The sequence below is a fragment of the Microcaecilia unicolor genome, chromosome 1 (assembly GCF_901765095.1).
Source record: "Microcaecilia unicolor chromosome 1, aMicUni1.1, whole genome shotgun sequence".
NCBI lineage: Eukaryota > Metazoa > Chordata > Amphibia > Gymnophiona > Siphonopidae > Microcaecilia > Microcaecilia unicolor.
Genome location: NC_044031.1, coordinates 3,653,029 through 3,673,110, shown reverse-complemented (window position 1 = coordinate 3,673,110; position 20,082 = coordinate 3,653,029). Strand labels below are relative to the sequence as shown.

Below are 20,082 nucleotides of genomic sequence, written 5' to 3'. Positions count from 1 at the left end.
TGAGTCTGAAAGAGGAGGAAGGGGGTGACTCAGGCAGCAGATTTCTTCAGCTGGCAGGGCTTCAGCTACTACACCAGCCATTGAGCAAGTAGTTCAGCTGTGAGGGGGCCTGAATCCAAGGTGGGGGGCCCAGGTCTCCTTTTCCCTCCTCCCCTGTGGCTATGTCACTGATTAATGCCAAATAGCTTCCTTTCTCCTGGCTCCAGATCCAACTCTCTCTCCCTTCTACCCCTTTACCCTCAGTTCCATTATCTCTCTGTCTCTTCCCTCCTCCCCCACCCCCCCGACACCTAAACCTCTCTGTTTTTATTACTTCTCTCCACCCTGTCTAACCTAGGTCTATTATCTCTCACTCCTCCCTCCACTTCCCTTTTTCATAAGAACATAAGAGTAGCCGTACTGGGTCAGACCAATGGTCCGTCTAGCCCAGTATCCTGTTTTCCAAACAGTGGCCAAGCCAGGTCACAAGTACCTGGCAGAAACCCAAATCGTGGCAACACTCCATACTACAAATCCAGTGGTGCAAGAGCCGGTTGTTAATTTTCCTGACATTTTGCGAGCTGTAGGGTCCAAGCACATACCTGAAGGCAGCTGCCCTGGTGGATCAGTGGATTCTTCGGGGGCATGAAAAATTCCCAGTCTTTCCTGCCCGCTGCCGATGCTAACCCTCCCACTGCCGCATTGCTCTTTAAAAATGGCTGCTGAGACTTCCGCTGGAGTTTTGTGAGGCTGCCCTTGTAAGTCTCGGATATACATATAAAGTATCACATACCAGGAGTTTATCTTGGGCAGACTGGATGGACCGTACAGGTCTTTATCTGCCTTCATTTACTGTTAGCCCAGTATCCTGCTCCCAACAGTGGTCAATCCAGGTCGCTGCTTTTTAACATATTAGTGTCCTTCGTATGGGTGGTACGTGGTGTTGGTTCTTAGAGAAGAGAGAGGGAGATAGAGGTAGGGAAGGAAAATAGTGAAAACCTATAATTAAACATTTCGGAATGACTTTGAAAGCTAATATTTTTTCTTTCTCTGGTTCAGCATTTCAAAGCATTAGGCTTGAATTGCGTATGTTCTGAGAGTTGACAGAACAGAAAGGACTCTTTCTGCAAACAACCTTGCTTTGGCAGTCATCCCGGAAGGAAAGACCTTGAATACAGAGGCTCATGTTATAATTGAATGTGAAAGTGTAAGGGAGTATTGGAAAGTAGATTTACTGCAGTGCCAGTAGCTGAAAAAGTTAGAAACAAACAAGAGATGTCCCAGCATTCAGTGGCGTTCCTAGGGGGGCTGACACCCGGGGCGGATAACATGAGCAATTCCAGCCTCTAGTGGATTCAGAAAAGTGAGTTTTAATGTAATACTAGACTCTGATCTGTGGTTTTTTTTTGGTTGCTTTCCGCTCTGTACTAAGCGCGTGGGGAATGTTCTTTTTTTCCTGTATAATTTTAGCTCTTTACTGAGAGCTAGGGCTTTCCCGTCCAGTATCAGGACGTTGAAAAACTCCCTGCGTGTTCCACATTCTGCCTCACACTAGAAATTCTGCTCAACTTTAGAATTTTTTTTTTCAAATGCCAGCACTGCCTTCACTCTGTATTAAAACTGAATTTTTTTGTTAGACAGTATCCACTTATGAGAAACTGGATACTGACCGCCCCCCCCCCCCCTTTGTAGAGGTGTGTTTAAGACTTATACCCACCACAGATGGAGAGCCGAATTCCTTTGTGGGTCCCCCCTGAAAGAAGGGAGTGTTGAGGACCTACCCAGCCTCTCCCAAGGAGTGTTTTTTTAGGGTTTGTAAGGGGTTTTCCCGCTTCAAGGAAGGCGAAGGCAGAGGCAGAAGGAAGGTGTGCTCTTCAGGAACAGCAAATTCCACATAAAGGGATCTTTCACTTGCTCATCTTCCAATGTGGTATATATCATTCAGTGTAAAAAATGTAACGAAGGATGCTATATTGGAGAAACAGGCCAGTTGCTTAAGACAAGATTCAATTTACATAGACATCACATGAACAATACAGCCAGTAGGGCCCCCACCCCGGTGGGACAGCACTTCACAGAACTAGGACACTGTACCAGTGATTTCACAGTCAGAATCCTCAAAGGTAACTTTAAAACCATACAAGAACGTAAGACCTTTGAAGTCAGAATGATTGAATATTTTAACACCCAACAGAAAGGACTTAACAAGGATCTGGGGTTCCTAGCCCATTATAAACCATAAAGCTGTATGTCTCTGTTGATCACCCTCCCCTCACCTATCCACACCCATCCTGTTAGAATATCAATGATATGCTTTGATGTCCCTATGCATACTTCCTACCCACCCCCATCCTCCCACCCTGTCAGACTGTCATAGTAATGCTTGACTGTTTTCACTTATATACACTGTCAGCTAGCACATTTGCTTATTTCCGATCTGAGGAAGAAGGGCAACCTTCGAAAGCTAATCAAGAAATGTATTAAGTTATGTCCAATAAAAAAGGTCTCATCTTATTTTCTTTTCCATGTTTTATTTTGTTTGATTTCTATAGATTCTACATGGAATGTTGCTATTCCACTAGCAACATTCCATGTAGAAGTCGGCCCTTGTAGATCACCAATGTGGCCGCGCAGGCTTCTGCTTCTGTGAGTCTGACGTCCTGCACGTACGTGCAGGACGTCAGACTCACAGAAACAGAAGCCTGCGCAGCCTTCTACATGGAATGTTGCTAGTGGAATAGTAACAATCCATGTAGAATCTCCAATAGTAGCAACATTCCATGTAGAATCTCCAATAGTAGCATCATTCCATGTAGAATCTCCAATAGTAGCAACATTCCATGTAGAATCTCCAATGGTATCTATTTTACTGTCATAGTAATGCTTGAATGTTTTCACTTATATACACTGTCAGCTAGCACATTTGCTTATTTCCGATCTGAGGAAGAAGGGCAACCTTCGAAAGCTAATCAAGAAATGTATTAAGTTATGTCCAATAAAAAGGTCTCATCTTATTTTCTTTTCCATGTTTTATTTTGTTTGATTTCTATAGATTCTACATGGAATGTTGCTATTCCACTAGCAACATTCCATGTAGAAGTCGGCCCTTGTAGATCACCAATGTGGCCGCGCAGGCTTCTGCTTCTGTGAGTCTGACGTCCTGCACGTACGTGCAGGACGTCAGACTCACAGAAACAGAAGCCTGCGCAGCCTTCTACATGGAATGTTGCTAGTGGAATAGTAACAATCCATGTAGAATCTCCAATAGTAGCAACATTCCATGTAGAATCTCCAATAGTAGCAACATTCCATGTAGAATCTCCAATGGTAGCAACATTCCATGTAGAATGTCCAATAGTATCTATTTTACTGTCATAGTAATGCTTGAATGTTTTCACTTATATACACTGTCAGCTAGCACATTTGCTTATTTCCGATCTGAGGAAGAAGGGCAGCCTTCGAAAGCTAATCAAGAAATGTATTAAGTTATGTCCAATAAAAAAGGTCTCATCTTATTTTCTTTTCCATGTTTTATTTTGTTTGATTTCTATAGATTCTACATGGAATGTTGCTATTCCACTAGCAACATTCCATGTAGAAGTCGGCCCTTGTAGATCACCAATGTGGCCGCGCAGGCTTCTGCTTCTGTGAGTCTGACGTCCTGCACGTACGTGCAGGACGTCAGACTCACAGAAACAGAAGCCTGCGCAGCCTTCTACATGGAATGTTGCTAGTGGAATAGTAACAATCCATGTAGAATCTCCAATAGTAGCAACATTCCATGTAGAATCTCCAATAGTAGCAACATTCCATGTAGAATCTCCAATGGTAGCAACATTCCATGTAGAATGTCCAATAGTATCTATTTTACTGTCATAGTAATGCTTGAATGTTTTCACTTATATACACTGTCAGCTAGCACATTTGCTTATTTCCGATCTGAGGAAGAAGGGCAACCTTCGAAAGCTAATCAAGAAATGTCTTAATTTATGTCCAATAAAAAAGGTATCATCTTATTTTCTTTGCCATGTTTTATTTTGTTTGATTTCTATTGATAACCTTATAAACATAGAATTCGCCCCCTAGTGGCCAAAAGACCAACCAGCATACTAACTAGGAGTAAGAACTACCATCCCCAGAACCCACCTGGCCTTAGGCAGGACTCTCAGGAGATAGAGGGGGAGGAGCAAGACTGGGAGATGAGGATCAGCTGCGAGAACTAGGTGGGGAGGAGGCAGTAGAGGAGATGGGGGAGGAGAACATGGAGGTTTCAGCTCTTGCACAGACTCCAGATGGCAAGGTGAAAGGTTTCCTGAATTGTTTAAGATCGGGGAAGCAAAGCTGGTGTAGTTTGGGAGGAACCTGTGGAGGAGATTAGTACAGCATACTACACAAGGACAGAAGGTAGTGCCTGGAAAGATTGAATTGTGATTAAAGCTCCTTAAAAGAGGAGACTGAGACTGTGTTAATGAACTGATTGTGAAAAGTGCAAGTAGCCAGCAAACTAGATTGTCTGCTTTAGTTTTTCCATCTTAGGGAATGTGGCTTTTAGTTTTAGTTTTCATTAGCAGTGGCCAATGTGTGTGGAGGCTAGTTTGTATGGGGGTAAAATACACTCTTTCATTGTTTAAATACGGTAATTACATTCTGGCTGGGATACTGTGGATTTAGCAGAGGGAATGCATTACCCACAGAACTGAAAGCAATTGACGAAACAACTACCTTTCGCAAATCTCTGAACACATCAGTGGCGTACCAAGGGGGGGGCGGTCCGCCGCGGGTGCACGCCACTGGGGGGTGTCGCGGCGCGCGCCTGCTCCGAGTTCGCCAAACTTTGTCGCTCGTTCGCTGCAGCTCCCTCTGCCCCGGAACAGGTTACTTCCTGTTCCGGGGCAGAGGGAGCTGAAGCGAAGTTTAGCGAACTCGGAGCGGGCGCGCGCCGCGGCACCCCCCCAGCGGCGTGCAGCTACTACTACTAACTAGCATTTCTAAAGCGTTACTAGGGTTACGCAGCGCTGTACAATTTAAACATAGAAGGACGGTCCCTGCTCAAAGAGCTTACAATCTAAAAGACAAGAGAACAATCTAGAGGACGAGTGAACAGTTAATCTGATAGGGTGGATAGATTGGGGCATACTATATATCTCGAGCGGGTAGGCGCCAAAGGCAGCATTGAAGAGGTGAGTTTTAAGCAGAGATTTGAAGATGGGTAGGGAGGGGGCTTGGCGTAGGGGTTGAGGAAGATTGTTCCAGGCATAGGGTGAGGCAAGGCAGAATGAGCGGAGCCTGGAGTTGGCAGTGGTGGAGAAGGGTACTGAGAGAAGGGCTTTGTCCTGTGAGCGGAGGTTACGGGCGGGAACATAGGGGGAGATGAGGGTGGAAAGGTAGTGAGGAGCTGCAGACTGAGTGCATTTGTAGGTAAGGAGGAGGAGCTTGAATTGTATGCGATATCTGATCGGAAGCCAATGAAGTGATTTGAGGAGAGGGGTGATATGAGTATATCGGTTTTGGCGGAATATAAGACATGCAGCAGCGTTCTGAACTGATTGAAGGGGGGATAGATGGCTGAGTGGGAGGCCGGTGAGGAGTAAGTTGCAGTAATCAAGGCGAGAGGTAATGAGAGCGTGGACGAGAGTTCTGGTGGTGTGCTCAGAGAGGAAAGGGCGAATTTTGCTGATGCTGAAGAGGAAGAAGCGACAGGTCTTGGCAGTCTGTTGGATATGCGCAGAGAAGGAGAGGGAGGAGTCGAAGATGACTCCGAGGTTGCGGGCAGATGGGACGGGGAGGATGAGGGTGTTATCAACAGAGATGGAGAGTGGAGGAAGAGGAGAAGTGGGTTTAGGAGGAAAGACGAGGAGCTTGGTCTTGGACATGTTCAGCTTCAGGTGGCGGTTGGACATCCATGCCGCAATGTCGGATAAACAGGCCGATACCTTGGCCTGGGTCTCCGCGGTGATGTCAGGTGTGGAGAGGTATAGCTGGGTGTCATCAGCATAAAGATGATACTGAAAACCATGACACGAGATCAGCGAGCCCAGGGAAGAGGTGTAGATTGAGAAGAGAAGGGGTCCAAGGACAGATCCCTGGGGAACTCCAACAGATAGTGGGATGGGAGTGGAGGAAGATCCATGGGAGTGTACCCTGAAGGTGCAGCTCCGCCCCGGGTGCCATCCAGGCCAGGAACGCCACTGGAAGACATATTTCTTCAACAAAGCCTACAATGAGAACCTACAGCACCACTAATCCACTTCACCAACCCACTCAGTTATAAAAGCCCACCTTCTATAATTACCCTAATAAATCCCTTCCTTCTCCTTTCTTCCCTTACACAATACTAACTATACTTGATATACTGGGATAACTATGTTAACAATACTCTTTCCCCTGTACCCCTGCCCCTTCCGGCTTCCCAACCAACGGCAAGGGGGTCTCCTGCCGCATCATCTCAATCGCCGATGGGGAAGCCGGAAAGGAAGGGTCGCTCTGACGCAGGAGCTGCCGGGCAGCACCCGCCATGTTATGTGCGGCTGCTCGGCATGCCCCTCGCTGGCCTACCTATCTCTACACAATACTAACTATACTTGATATACTGGGATAACTATGTTAACAATACTATGTAAGCCACTTTGAGCCTGCAAATAGGTGGGATAAGGTGGGATACAAATGCAATAAAATAAAAATCCCCAGTGGCTCTGATGGGTTCACATTCATACAATGAAACTTGAGCTTTCAGGTTTGGGGTCATCTTTGACTCTTCTCTCTCCTTCTCTGCTCATATCCAGCAGATTGCCAAGACCTGTCGTTTCTTTCTTTACAACATCCGTAAAATCCGCCCCTTTCTTTCCGAGCTACTCTACCAAAACCCTCATCCACACCCTTGTCACCTCTCGTTTAGACTACTGCAATCTGCTTCTTGCTGGCCTCACACTTAGTCACCTCTCCCCTCTCCAGTCGGTTCAAAACTCTGCTGCCCGTCTCATCTTCCGCCAGGGTCGCTTTACTCATACTACCCCTCTCCTCAAGACCCTTCACTGGCTCCCTATCCGTTTTCGCATCCTGTTCAAACTTCTTCTACTAACCTATAAATGTACTCACTCTGCTGCTCCCCAGTATCTCTCCACACTCGTCCATCCCTACACCCCTTCCCGTGCACTCCGCTCCATGGATAAATCCTTCTTATCTGTTCCCTTCTCCACTACTGCCAACTCCAGACCTCGCGCCTTTTGTCTCGCTGCACCCTACGCCTGGAATAAACTTCCTGAGCCCCTACGTCTTGCCCCATCCTTGGCCACCTTTAAATCTAGACTGAAAACCCACCTCTTTAACATTGCTTTTGACTCATAACCACTTGTAACCACTCGCCTCCACCTACCCTCCTCTCTTCCTTCCCGTTCACATTAATTGATTTGATTTGCTTACTTTATTTATTTTTTGTCTATTAGATTTAAGCTCTTTGAGCAGGGACTGTCTTTCTTCTATGTTTGTGCAGCGCTGCGTATGCTTTGTAGCGCTATAGAAATGCTAAATAGTAGTAGTAGTAGTAGTAATGTTCCTGGGTGGGAAGGAAGTCCAACCCAAGGGGTGTGTTGTTAAAAATAAGTTGCAGAGAGAATATGGGTTTGTTACTTGATGGGCAATGGTCAGAGTTTTGAGATAATAAAGACTCTTGTACGGGCAAGGGGTCTTTGGTTGCCTGTACCCCAGCTGGGATCCTTGGAGGAGAGGGGATCCCAAAGTGGCAAAATATCCCAAAGTTGGTACAGCTAATGAGGCAGCAGTGAAGATGTGAGAGCTTAGGGTGGGTAAGGTGGACACAGCCCAAAGTAGGAACCACCAGCCATTGATTTAGCGGAAGGGGCTCACACATTCCTCCTGCAGTAACCATACAGGGCATGCCAAAAGTGGTCATGCTGCCGATTAATGCCGAGAATGCCCCCTCGGTATTTTCTACTGCAGGATTGAGCACATAGTAACATAGTAACATATAGTAACATAGTAACATAGTAGATGACGGCAGAAAAAGACCTGCATGGTCCATCCAGTCTGCCCAACGAAAAACCTATAAGTGTATACCTTACCTTGAATTTGTACCTGTCCTTTTCAGGGCACAGACCATATAAGTCTGTCCAGCAGTATTTCCCACCTCCCAACCACCAGTCCCGCCTCCCATCACCGGCTCTGGTACAGACCGTATAAGTCTGCCCTCCCCTATCCTCGCCTCCCAACCACCACCCCCTCTTCCCCCCAACTGCTCCGCCACCCAATTTCAGCTAAGCTTCTGAGGATCCATTCCTTCTGCACAGGATTCCTCTATGCATATCCCACGCATGTTTGAACTCCGTTACCGTTTTCATCTCCACCACCTCCCGCGGGAGGGCATTCCAAGCGTCCACCACCCTCTCCGTGAAGAAATACTTCCTGACATCTTTCCTGAGTCTGCCCCCCTTCAATCTCATTTCGTGTCCTCTCGTTCTACCGCCTTCCCATCTCCGGAAAAGATTCGTTTGCGGATTAATACCTTTCAAATATTTGAACGTCTGTATCATATCACCCCTGTTTCTCCTTTCCTCCAGGGTGTACATGTTCAGGTCAGCAAGCCTCTCTTCATACGTCTTGGAACGTAAATCCCATACCATCCTCGTAGCTTTTCTTTGCACCGCTTCCATTTTTTTAACATCCTTCGCAAGATGCGGCCTCCAAAACTGAACACAATACTCCAGGTGGGGCCTCACCAACGTCTTATACAGGGGCATTAAAACCTCCTTTCTTCTGCTGGTCACTCCTCTCTCTATACATCCTAGCAATCTTCTAGCTACTGCCACCGCCTTGTCGCACTGTTTCGTCGCCTTCAGGTCCTCAGATACTATCACCCCAAGATCCCTCTCTCCGTCCGTGCCTATCAGACTCTCCCCGCCTAACACATATGTCTCCCTTGGATTTCTACTCCCCAAGTGCATCACTTTGCATTTCTTTGCATTGAATTTTAATTGCCAAACGTTAGACCATTCTTCTAGCTTCTTCAGATCTTTTTTCATGTTTTCCACACCCTCCGGGGTGTCCACTCTGTTGGAAATCTTGGTGTCATCGGCAAAAAGGCAAACCTTACCTTGTAACCCCTCGGCAATGTCACTCACAAATATATTGAACAGAATCGGCCCCAGCACCGATCCCTGAGGCACTCCACTACTCACCTTTCCCTCCTCCGAGCGAACTCCATTCACCACCACCCTCTGGCGTCTGTCCGTCAACCAGTTCCTAATCCAGTTCACCACTTCGGGTCCTATCTTCAGGCCGTCTAGTTTATTTAAGAGCCTCCTGTGGGGAACCGTGTCAAAAGCCTTGCTGAAATCTAAGTAGATGACGTCCATAGCACGTCCTTGATTTAATTCTCCCATCACCCAGTCAAAGAATTCAATGAGATTCGTTTGGCACGATTTCCCTTCGGTGAAACCATGTTGTCTCGGATCTTGCAACTTATTGGCTTCCAGGAAATTCACTATCCTTTCCTTCAGCATGGCTTCCATTACTTTTCCAATAACCGAAGTGAGGCTTACCGGCCTGTAGTTTCCAGCTTCTTCCCTATCCCCACTTTTGTGAAGAGGGACCACCTCTGCCGTTCTCCAATCCCTCGGAACCTCTCCCGTCTCCAAGGATTTATTAAACAAGTCTTTAAGAGGACCCGCCAGAACCTCTCTGAGCTCCCTCAGTATTCTGGGGTGGATCCCGTCCGGCCCCATGGCTTTGTCCACCTTTAGCTTTCCAAGTTGTAGATACACACTCTCTTCCGTGAACGGCGCTCTATCCACCTCATTCTCAGGTGTACTTTTGCTAGTCCCTCTCGGTCCTTCCCCAGGGTTTTCTTCAGTGAAAACATAACAAAAGTATCTATTTAGCAAATTGGCTTTTTCTTCATCATTTTCTACATAGCGTTTTGTTGTATCTTTTAGTCTCACAATTCCCTTTATAGTCTTTCTCCTTTCACTAATATACCTGAAGAAGTTTTTGTCTCCCCTCCTTACATTTCTAGCCATTTGTTCTTCCGCTTGCGCCTTCGCCAGACGTACCTCTCTCTTGGCTTCTTTCAGTTTCATCCGGTATTCCTCCCTGTGTTCCTCCTCTTGAGATTTTCTATATTTTTGGAACGCTAACTCTTTAATCTTTATTTTCTCAGCCACTTGCTTTGAGAACCATATCGGTTTCCTTTTTCTCTTGCTTTTATTTACTCTCCTTACATAAAGGTCTGTGGCCCTGTTTATTACTTCTTTTAGCCTGGACCACTGTCCTTCCACTTCTCGTATGTCCTCCCAGCCCATCAGCTCCTTCCTCAGGTATTCTCCCATTTTGTTAAAGTCAGCTCGCTTGAAATCCAGGACTTTGAGTTTAGAGTGGCTGCCGTCCACATGAGCTGTTATATCAAAACAAACCATTTGATGGTCACTGTTTCCCAGGTGCGCAGCCACTCGGACATTAGACACACTATCCCCATTCGTGAGCACCAGATCCAATGTGGCTCCCTCCCTCGTGGGTTCGTTCACCATTTGTCTGAGCAGAGCACTTTGGAAAGCATCCACAATCTCTCTACTTCTTTCCGATTTTGCAGACGGAACCTTCCAATCTACATCCGGCAGATTAAAATCTCCCAACAACAGCACCTCTCTTTTCTTCCCCAACTTTTGAATATCAGCGATCAGATCTTTATCTAGTTCTTCCAATTGTGTCGGGGGTCTATAGACAACACCCACGTGGACCAAGGTTCTATCCTCTCTTTTTAAGGTGATCCATATCGCTTCTTCCTTTCCCCAGTTCCCTGTCATTTCAGTCGCTGGGATATCATGTCTCACATACAGAGCTACTCCTCCACCTTTACGTCCCTCTCTATCCTTCCTAAAAAGATTATAGCCTGGTATGTTTACATCCCATTCATGGGAACCATTGAGCCATGTCTCTGTGACTGCAACTATGTCCAAGTCAGACTCCAAAATCAGGGCTTGAAGGTCAGGAATTTTATTGCTTAGACTGCGAGCATTTGTGGTCATCGCTTTCCATGTACATTTCCTAGTATGTGTTATGGTTTTAGTGATTTGTGAGGGTGTTTTCTCTTTGGGTACCTTCTCATATTTTTGTTCCCCCTTCCTTGCTTTTTCTTCTTTTTCCGCTTCAGTTTTATTTTCAGGAACATCAGAGTGCTGTAGTGGAGCAAAAGAATTTTGTAGTGGCAACACTTGTGCGGGCGGATGCTTCTGTGTCACATGATGAAGTCTGCCCGAGCCTACTGTGAACCATCTGTTCTTATGTGGTTTTATTCTTTGAGGCAGTGGTGAGAAGTTATGATTCTGCACAGTCCTATAAGTTGCTTTAATTGCATCTAATTCTTGCATTACTTTACAGAGCTCTTGTTTTAAAGTAGATAGCTGAAGACAGATAGGACAAGCTTTAAGTCTCCAGATGATTGGCCTTGAAACTAAAGCATCACAATTATTGCAGAGAATAAAAGTCATCCTGATTGGTTGAAATGGGTATGAACAGGTGTACTATGTTGGAGTAACAGCCTGCAAGACTGCCTGTGTATGATTGAGTAAAGTTAATGAGGACTGGTTTGTCTATAAATGAGTGGAAAACCCTGGGGTGGGAGGGTGGGATTATAAATCCCAAAGTGTCAGCTAAATGCTGCTGTTATCAAGGGAATGCTCTAGTTGAATGGACCCAAATGGTCCAGTCTGAGCAAGAATTTTCACTTGATTTAACTTTTAAAACTGATATTGCTAACTTTCCTTTTCACTAAGTCTAAATATTCCCAATAATTATAGCAGTTCCTCTCTATCAGAGTTTGGCAGGAACAGAAAGAAAGAGAGAGAGGTTTCACAGTGCTAATTAAAATTTAAAGAGATTATCAGGTAGCTCACCTAAAAAACCAGCTAGTTGAGAAGTGTGGGGATTTAGAGGTCAGAATTAAACCTTTCCTTTGCAGGAGATTTTGGTTCAGATTCCAGCACCTGCAAGTTAGAAATTACCAAAGTTGGAATTACCGCTAACGCATGCATGTTCTCTTAGGCCTGCTGAATTCTATAAAACGCGACATATAGAATGACATTTTAGAAGGCTGTGTGACATTTGCATGGGGAGCAAAAATCAGCAAGTATAACAAAAACACAATGTATTTGCTCTAGACACTAACGAAAGAGAGTTGCAAGCTTTTGTTAATTAAGAAACAACGAAACCTCAGCTGACTAGGAAGCCTACAGAGATGGCATTCCTCTATCACCTTCTATCACAGGTTTCATAAGACACTCCGAAAAAAAGCCACATAATTAATATGCCATGTACATGTGTTTCTTTGTAGTGCACTGAGATTCAAACAGGGTGTGCTGTGGGCATGATTTGGACAATTGGAGTAGTTTATCGTCGCATGTGGTGAGATTCTGTGTGCTGCATTGGCAGATGACTCTCCTAAGTGATATATCTGCACCTGATTCAACATTATGGACTATCTCTGGTCCCACCCCTGTTGACATCACTAGGGGTCACGGCAGCCTTTATTCTCCGAGGACAAGCAGGCTGGACATCATCACGCATGGGGTCGTCGTCCGTGACGGCCCAGGAGACTGGAAGTTAAACAGAAGCGGCATGGCGCGCACGAGGACAACGCACCGTGCATGCTTGAGTGACTTCCCGCCCTTTTTTTTTCTCCGCGCTGCGGAGTGGTGTTTTTTTCTCGGCTCCTCGTCTTTTGCCCAGGAGATCGTTTTTTTCCGCGTTTATTCCGCCCCTTTTCAAATTCCTTTACTAAGTCTGAGAGAGGAGGAAGGGGGTGACTCAGGCAGCAGATTTCTTCAACTGGCAGGGCTTCAGCTACTACACCAGCCATTGAGCAAGTAGTTCAGCTGTGAGGGGGCCTGAACCCAAGGTGGGGGACCCAGGTCAACAAGGCCTTTCTCCTCCTCCCCTGTGGTTGTGTAGCATGATATGAGGAACATATATATGTAGTTGCAAAGACTTCACGGAGCAGTATCAGATAAACTGGGCTGACCTTCACCCTCCCATGTAACAAAGGCTAGCCGGGTGGATATTTAAAATGGCAATAACCACATCTCCAAAGAACAAAAGTCTGTAACATAGGCAGCCGAGACCCCTCGTGCCTGCCGAGTAAATGTGGTGATGCCCACCGCACACCCTGTTTGAATCTCAGTGCACTACAAAGAAACACATGTACATGGCATATTAATTATGTGGCTTTTTTTCGGAGTGTCTTATGAAACCTGTGATAGAAGGTGATAGAGGAATGCCATCTCTGTAGGCTTCTTAGTCAGCTGAGGTTTCGTTGTTTCTTAATTAACAAAAGCTTGCAACTCTCTTTCGTTAGTGTCTAGAGCAAATACATTGTGTTTTTGTTATACTTACTGCAAGTCACTTCACTGGCTTCCAATCAGATACCGAATACAGTTCAAGCTTCTCCTACTCACCTACAAATGCACTCGATCTGCAGCCCCTCCTTACCTCTCTACCCTCATCTCCCCTTACGTCCCTACCCGTAACCTCCGCTCTCAAGACAAATCCCTCCTTTCAGTACCCTTCTCCACCACCGCCAACTCTAGGCTTCGCCCTTTCTGCCTCGCCTCACCCCATGCTTGGAACAAACTCCCTGAGCCCATACGCCGGGCCCCCTCCCTACCCATCTTCAAATCATTGCTCAAAGCCCACCTCTTCAATGTCACCTTCGGCACCTAATCACAACACCTGTATTCAGGAAAACTAGACTACCCCAACTTGACATTTCATCCTTTAGATTGTAAGCTCTTCTGAGCAGGGACCGTCCTTATTCGTTAATTTGTACAGCGCTGCGTAACCCTAGTAGCGCTCTAGAAATGTTAAGTAGTAGTAGTAGTAGTAAATTTAGGAGACAATGCGTTTATTATCATGGCACAACTTGGCCGCAGTTTTATTTTATTTTATTTCATATCATCAAAATTTGCACTAGGTATACCCAAGCCAATCAACTTTCCGGCATAACAGCCACCCAGTCCGCCGCCATTAGCAAGACCGACAACCATATACAGAGCTCCCCGCCGCACAGCAAGGGAGCTCATCCGTAAGCGCAGCTATCCCAGCTGCCTAGCTTACTCCATCAGGCTTGGGTACCCCGCCACCAGCCCGGGGTAGTAAGATTTGCCCCGGGCCATCACCCAATCAGCTGCGACCAGTTGTGCCAGGTTACATTTTTTCAAGCAGTCTGCAAATCGTTATTGCACAAATCATTGCCAGTCGTGGAGAGGTGCATCCCGTCTTTCCCAGGAACCCTTTGCACATCTCTTCCGCCCAGGCGTGCGTCACCTGCAAGCCACTCATTCTCAAGACCAAGGTTGCTATCTGCCTGTTCATCCTCTTTATAGGCCTGCCCCAAAGTCTCCATTGCCTGTGACTCCATCTGGGGATAATGTCTGACCATATCATGAGGGTGTGGGGAAGCCACTGCGCTAGTAGGACATATTTCGCCTCGCTGCGCGGACCAGATCAATGCAGGACTGAGCTCCCAGGTGCCACCCAGGTGTATCACCCTTGTGCCAAAAAAAGGGGGGGGGGGCAAAGTCTACTGCTCGGTGCAGGACGAATGGGATAAGCTGGGACCATCTCATCCCTCCAACCCCCATTCAGAGCATTCCATCGCCCTTGGGGGGTTCAGCCCAATTGTGCGCCGTACGGCCTTGCCTCTACTCATTGAGCGGCCCATTGGACAAACGAGTGTCCGATAATCCACACACCCTTGTCCCCTGGATGACCCCAGCAATGTAACATATATCTTGTTTGTCATCGTTAGCGGGCCCCTGGGCCGTCGTTCGTCAGCGTTAGAGGGCCCGGGTCTTCAGGCAATCCCTCCCCGATAACTGCCTTATACTCTGCCGATTTCCCTCCATCTAGCTTCTGGATGGATTTTGGTGTAATAAGACAGTCACGCCCCCATTGGGCCTCCCTGCGAGGTAGTCCCTTATGTTCATTACAGGGCATGTCTGTAGCGACTCCAGCCGTGTTGAGGTGATCACCTGCCCTTTTCCCCATCTGATTTGTCTTAGATCTATGAATTATAAGCCGGAGGGAATTTCCAGCCAGCGTAACCTGGCTGTGCAGGTGACCAGATCCCTCCCTCACCTTCTTGGAGGGGAGTACCAATTTGCCTATCCTAAAGCACCGAAATTGCTAATGAGAAGGCTGCCCAGAGTAATCTGACCTCGTACTGTTACCTGCACACATTCGTTAGCGTGTGCCATATTTGTGTGTAATGGGGAATCTCTTGACTGGCCTGTCCCCTCATTCCCATTCCCATCCTTCCAATAACTTCCTGAGCGAAAATCTGCTAATTTCGTAAAATGAGGAGGCGGTTAAATGACTGGCTACTGACGCATGTGTCCGGCCCGCCTGCTTCGCATATAACGTGTATTCTGTTATCAGTTTTGGGTACCGGGCCCTCACACTACCCCTGCCTCAACAGGAAGGAGCTGATTTTTGCGAATTCTGCCGTATACACTCTCCAGGTCCCTGGTGCAAGTGAGTGTCGCAACAATCGTAAGGCTTCGGCGCTCCGAAATTCCATAAGTATTCGGGGACGCTCTCGCCCTCCATCTCTGCCTGCGGCGGGAGTTTCGGAACAGCTTCCACTTGGAAACGAGAAAGAGCATCATTTATTACGTGCTTTGCTCGGAACAACATGTTGTTGCCTAGACGCAACAGCCCTAGCTCTCTCTTCAAGTCTATCACTCGCCGACAGTGCGCCACTTGCCTATTCATCACAGCGACCACTGCCCTGTTGTCTTACCAAAAGACAGTGGCGTAGGAAGGGGGGCGGTGGGGCGGTCCGCCCCGGGTGCACGCCGCTGGAGGGGTGTCGGCTCCACTGGTTCACTGCTCTCTCTGCCCCAGAACAGGTTACTTCCTGTTCCGGGGCAGAGAGAGCAGGGAACCAGCGGAGCCGACGCAGCTCCCAGCGACGTACTCGGGGCGGAGCGGCCCTCCCGCCTGCCCCCTTTGGTAAGAATGCACTCCGGGGGGGGGGGGGGGCACAGCGGCGAACCGCCATGGGTGTCAGCCACCCTTGCTACGGCACTGCCAAAAGACTACCCTTTTGTTGCTCAATCTCTCTTTCCATATGGCAATTGCTACCACTATCGGGAACAGTTCTAAGAAGGTGATGATCCTAAGCATCGCCCCAAAACCGACACAGCCAGCTGCATCCGTTTGGAGCCATAAGTCGGTATTGGTCGTGGGGGCGTCATATCCCACACTCTGAGGTCATCTTTCATTGCCCCGGTCATTCTTATGTGATGAGACGGCCTACCAACCCCTGACATAGAGCTGGACAAAGTTCTTCCCATGATTATTACCTTACAAGCAAAGTTAAGATGACCCACTAGGGATTGCATTTCTTTGAGTGTCACCTTCTCCTGTATAAGCTTTAACAATTTTTTTTTTTAAATTTGTCTAGGGGGAGTCGACACCATGTCGACAGAATCCAGCTCGATGCCCAAGAATGCCAATCGTGTGCTCGGACCCCATGATTTTTCTTGGGCCAGGGGGATACCGAATCTCTCCGTTAAGGCCTGGAAGTGGTGGAGCAGGGACTGGCAAGTCTCAATGCTCGCGGGACCCGCAAATAAAGGTCGTCCAAGTAGCGAATGATGTTCTTACTCCCCGAGGCCTGCACTGACGTCCCGTGTAGAAATGTGCTGAACCATTCAAAGGGCGAGCAGGACATAGTAACATAGTGACATTATTATTATTATTATTACATTTGTATCCCACATTATCCCACCTTTTTGCAGGCTCAATGTGGCTTACAATTCATCGTGGATACTGGAAATAGAAAAGAATGTACACTTGGTTTTACAGCGAGTTTTGGGTACATGATGGTGACATACATGATAGTGTGAAAGCAAAAGACATTAGAGAACATTCCTGGATATCTTGAAGAAAGTAGAGTTACGTGTGTTGTTCTTTATGATATATTTTGTCGAAGAGATACGTTTTCAGGAGTAGATGACGGCAGAAAAAGGCCTGCACGGTCCATCCAGTCTGCCCAACAAGATAATTTCACATGTGCTACTTTTTGTGTATACCTTACCTTGATTTGTATCTGCCATTGTCAGGGCACAGACCGTAGAAGTCTGCCCATCATTAGCCCCGCCTCCCAACCACTATCCCCGCCTCCCAACCACTAGCCCCGCCTCCCACCACCGGCTCTGGCACAGACCATATAAGTCTGCCCTGCACTATCCCCGCCTCCCAACCACTAGCCCCGCCTCCCACCACCGGCTCTGCCACCTAAACTTGGCTAAGCTCCCAAGGATACATTCCTTCTGAACAGGATTCCTTTATGTTTATCCCACACATGTTTGAATTCTGTTACCGTTTTCATCTCCACCACCTCCCGTGGGAGGGCATTCCAAGCATCCACCACTCTCTCCATGAAAAAGTACTTCCTGACATTTTTCCTGAGTCTGCCCCCCTTCAATCTCATTTCATGTCCTCTCGTTCTACCGCCTTTGCGTCTCCAGAAAAGATTCATTTGCGGATTAATACCTTTCAAATATTTGAACGTCTGTATCATATCACCCCTGTTCCTCCTTTCCTCCAGGGTATACATCTTCAGGTCAGCAAGTCTCTCTTCATACATCTTGTAACGCAAATCCCATACCATCCTCGTAGCTTTTCTTTGCACCGCTTCCATTTTTTTAACATCCTTCGCAAGATACGGCCTCCAAAACTGAACACAATACTCCAGGTGGGGCCTACTACTACTACTACTATTTAGCATTTCTATAGCGCTACAAGGCATACGCAGCGCTGCACAAACATAGAAGAAAGACAGTCCCTGCTCAAAGAGCTTACAATCTAATAGGGGCCTCACCAACGTCTTATACAGGGGCATTAAAACCTCTTTTCTTCTGCTGGTCACACCTCTCTTTATACAGCCTAGCAACCTTCTAGCTACGGCCACCGCCTTCTCACTCTGTTTCGTCGCCTTCAGGTCCTCAGATACTATCACCCCAAGATCCCTCTCCCCGTCCGTACCTATCAGACTCTCTCCGCCTAACACATACGTCTCCCGTGGATTTCTACTCCCTAAGTGCATCACTTTGCATTTCTTCGCATTGAATTTTAATTGCCAAACTTTAGACCATTCTTCTATCTTCCGCAGATCTTTTTTCATGTTTTCCACTCCCTCCGGGGTGTCCACTCTGTTGCAAATCTGGGTGTCATCTGCAAAAAGGCAAACTTTACCTTCTAACCCTTCAGCAATGTCACTCACAAATATATTGAACAGAATCGGCCCCAGCACCGATCCCTGAGGTACTCCACTACTCACGTTTCTCTCCTCCGAGCGAACTCCATTTACCACCACCCTCTGGCGTCTGCCCGTTAACCAGTTCCTAATCCAGTTCACCACTTCGGGTCCTATCTTCAGCCCATCTAGTTTATTCAAGAGCCTTCTGTGGGGAACCGTGTCAAAAGCTTTGCTGAAATCTAAGTAGATGACGTCCATAGCACGTCCTTGATTTAATTCTCCTGTCACCCAGTCAAAGAATTCAATGAGATTCGTTTGGCGCGATTTCCCTTTGGTGAAACCATGTTGTCTCGGATCTTGCAACTTATTTGCCCATCAGCATGCACTTATCGTAGTAGAAATGCCCCCAAAACTTAAAGCCCAATGGTGGGAAATTGTCTGGGTGCACAGGCAAGAGCCAGACCGCTGACTCAATGACTGCCTTGGCCATAAGTGCTCCCTGTCCAGCTCACCTCAGCGGCTGAACCACGAATCATTCCTGATCCTCCCGCTGAGTAGGAGATGTTGCGAATGAGTCTATATTTTCTGGGCTCCTTCCTGGGAATAATTGCTAAACGGGACACTACGAATCTATCAAAAGGCTTCGTTTGGAAGGGGCCTGCTATCCTCCCTAACTTAACCTCCTTGCGACTGGGTATAGTGATAGGGAGGTCTTAACATCACTGATATGCCCCGTTCCATAGTAGGGTATTTGGAAACCAAGACTAAAACCTTCATCTACTATTTGGGCATCCCTTTTACGAGGGTATGGTGCCAGCCACGGTCGCGTCATATCCAAATTGACCAGAGACAGGGCCTTCTGACTCTTCGCGCTAGAGCGGTTGGGTGGGTTACTTGCCTGCAGCTTTCTTACCGCACTTACTGGCTGGATGGGGGCTCCACACAATGTACAGGTGTGTTTGAATTTGTAATTTGGTATATTGCAAGATGCTTCATTAAAGCGCCAGCAGATCCCTTCCTGTGCACCCGTTATCCTCCCTTGCCCTCCAAAACCTGCTTGCCGAAAGGGCTGCGCTTGCGTGTTATTGTATGCCCCTCTGTTGGTCATGGTGTACAACCAAAGGTCAACATTTTTGAACCCCAGCTAAGTGAGGCATCCTTCTCCCTCCTGTCCCTGTACTCTTCGTTGTCTCTTAGCCATCTATAACCCTCGTAATCTCTATAAGCCTGCATAATACTGTACGCGTACTCTAGCATAGAACTATACTGGGTTGGGTCGGTTTGCCCTAGTACCTCGATCTCCCTCAGGAAGGCTGAGAGCCAGTTAACCGGGGATCTAGATGTCCCTTTCGATCGTCCTACTGTGTCCTCCTTAATCGCGACATATCAACGAACTTTATTCTCTTTAGCTTTTCATGGTGGCTTTGGGGACCATCTTCCATAGTCGAAGCGGGGCAGGTAGCAGCGGGGTACCATTTCCCCTTGCGCTTCCCGCTGCCCCTCCCTCATCCTCCAATGAGGAAGAGGACGATGAAGGTGGCTTATCGGAGCCGCTAGCAGCACTTGAGCCGCTCCGACGGCTCCTCCTCCTTTTTCCTTTACTCTTCCCTTTCTTTTTCTCTGTCCCGCCCCCAATATGTTTTGTGTTGTCTGCTGTGGGCATCATTTGACTCCCTCTTTCATCTAACGTCCCTGTGTGTGAGCCCTGTCCCCCCTGATCGATGTAACGGATAGCGGGTGCGCGTGTGTCCCAATGCAAGTGGTAATGCGCCCTGCTACTCACCCAGCCTCATCACCCCCTCACGTACATAAACATTTGCATTGCACGCTGT

General features: G+C 47.3%; 1 long non-coding RNA gene across 1 annotated transcript in view; it reads left to right on the top strand.

The window, feature by feature from the left end:
- The first annotated feature begins 1,226 nt into the window (after positions 1-1,226).
- LOC115462168 overlaps positions 1,227-20,082 on the top strand; it is a 52,789-nt gene continuing 33,933 nt past the window's right edge. Inside the window, exon 1 of the long non-coding RNA XR_003940792.1 lies at positions 1,227-1,342. This is a non-coding gene — a long non-coding RNA (uncharacterized LOC115462168). The remainder of the gene's footprint in view (positions 1,343-20,082) is intronic.